Source organism: Bubalus kerabau, chromosome 6, assembly GCF_029407905.1.
Source record: "Bubalus kerabau isolate K-KA32 ecotype Philippines breed swamp buffalo chromosome 6, PCC_UOA_SB_1v2, whole genome shotgun sequence".
NCBI classification, from domain to species: Eukaryota; Metazoa; Chordata; class Mammalia; order Artiodactyla; family Bovidae; genus Bubalus; species Bubalus kerabau.
The window spans coordinates 12361656-12364308 of record NC_073629.1 but is presented as its reverse complement, the minus strand read 5'-3'; positions in this window follow the sequence as shown (position 1 = coordinate 12364308).

Genomic DNA, 2653 nt, shown 5'->3' with positions numbered 1-2653 from the left:
TCTAGTCAAAGCTGTGATTTTTCCAGTAGTCATATAAGGATGTCAAAGCTGGACCATAAAGAATACTGAGCACCAAAGAATTGATACTTTTGAACTGTGGTGTTGGAGAAGACTCTTGAGTTTCTCGGACTGCAAGGAAATCAAACCAGTCAATCCTAAGGGAAATCAGTCCTGAATATTCTCTGGAAGGACTGATGCTGAAGCTGAAGCTCCAATACTGTGGCCACCTGATGCGAAGAACTGACTCATTTGAAAAGACCCTGAAGGTGGGAAAGATTGAAGACAGGAGGAGAAGGGGACAATAAAGGATAAGATGGTTGGATGGCATCACTGACTTCATGAATGTGACTTTGAGTAAGATCTAGGAGTTGCTGATGGACAGGGAAGTCTGATGTGCTGCAGTCCATGGGTTTGCAAAGAGTTGAACATGATTGTGACTGAACTGAATAGAGCAACTGAGCATACGACCCACAAGCTGGAGAATCAAAGGAGTTCTGGTATAACAAATTTAACAACAGTTCTTTCTCACTGTGAAAGTTCTGGGGCCACAAGAAATTTCCCAACCTGGGGATCTTGCAGAGGGGCTAAGAACCCCCAGAGAATATACCTTTGAAGGCCAGTGGGATTTGATTACAGAACTTCCACAAGACTGGGTAAACAGACTATTGGAAGGCACAAACAAAACATTGTGTGCACCAGGACCCAGGAGAAAAGAGCACTGATCCCACAAGAGACTGAACCAGACTTGCCTGTGAGTATTTGGGAGTCTCTGGCAGAGGTGTGGGTCCACATTGGCCTGTCCCAGGCCAGAGACATTGAGTGCAATAGTCCTGGGATATGCAACATGCTGGCATAAGTCCTGGAGGAGGTTGCCATTACCCCTACCAGGGTTTGGCTTTAGGCCCTCCCATCAGCAGAAAATTGGATTAAAGATTTACTGAGCATGACCTTGCCCATCAGAGCAAGACACGGTTTTCACCACGGTCAGTATCTCCCACCAGGAAGCTTCCACAAGCTTTTATCCTCATCCATTAGAGGGCAGACAGAATGCAAACCACAATCCCAGAAAACCAAACTGATCACATGGATCACAGTTTTGTCTAACTCAGTGAAACTATGAGGCATGCCATGTAGGGCCACCCAAGACGGATGGTGGGGAGTTCTGACAAAATGTTGTCCACTGGAGAAGGGAATGGCAAATCACTTCAGCATTCTTGTCTTGAGGACCCCATGGGCAATATGAAAAGATAAAAAGGTATGAAATTGAAAGATGAAGTCCACAGGAAAGTAGGTGCCCAATATACTGCTGGAGAAGAGCAGAGATGTAGCTCCAGATGGAATGAAAGTATGGAAATAAAAGCAAAAATAAACAAATGGGACCCAATTAACCTTAAAAGCTTCTTCACATCAAAGGAAACTATTAGCAAGGTGAAAAGACAGACTTCAGAATGGGAGAAAATAATAGTAAATGAAGCAACTGACAAATAACTAATCTCAAAAATATACAAGCAACTTCTACAGCTCAACTTCAGAAAAATAAATGACCCAATCAAAAAATGGGCCAAAGAACTAAATAGACATTTCTCCAAAGAAGACATACAGATGGCTAACAAACACATGAAAAGATGCTCAACATCACTCATTATCAGAGAAATGCAAATCAAAACCACTAGGAGGTATCATTTCACACCAGTCAGAATGGCTGCGATCCAAAAGTCTACAAGTAATAAATGCTGGAGAGGGTGTGGAGAAAAGGGAACCCTCTTACACTGTTGGTGGGAATGCAAACTAGTACAGCCACCATGGAGAACAGTGTGGAGATTCCTTAAAAAACTGGAAATAGAACTGCCTTATGATCCAGCAATCCCACTGCTGGGCATACACACTGAGGAAACCAGAAGGGAAAGAGACACGTGTACCCCAATGTTCATCGCAGCACTGTTTATAATAGCCAGGACATGGAAGCAACCTAGATGTCCATCAGCAGATGAATGGATAAGAAAGCAGTGGTACATATACACAATGGAGTATTACTCGGCCATTAAAAAGAATACACTTGAATCAGTTCTAATGAGGTGGATGAAACTGGAGCCTATTATACAGAGTGAAGTAAGCCAGAAAGAAAAACACCAATACAGTATACTAATGCATATATATGGAATTTAGAAAGATGTTAACAATAACCCTGTGTATGAGACAGCAAAAGAGACACTGATGTATAGAACAGTCTTATGGACTGTGAGAGAGGGAGAGGGTGGGGAGATTTGGGAGAATGGCATTGAAACATGTAAAATATCATGTATGAAATGAGTCACCAGTCCAGTTTTGATGCACGATCCCTGATGCTTGGGCCTGGTGCACTGGGACGACCCAGAGGGATGGTATGGGGAGGGAGGAGGGAGGCGGGAGGAGGGTTCAGGATGGGGAACACATGTATACCTGTGGTGGATTCATTTTGATATTTGGCCGAACTAATACAATTATGTAAAGTTTAAAAATAAAATAAAATTAAAAGAAAAGAAAAGTATGGCCCAAAGTGGAAAAAAAAAGTCCAGCTGTGAATGTGCCTGGTGGTGAAATTAAATTCTGATGCTATAAAGAGCAATAGTGCATAGGAACCTGGAATGTTAGGTCCATGAATCAAGATAAATTG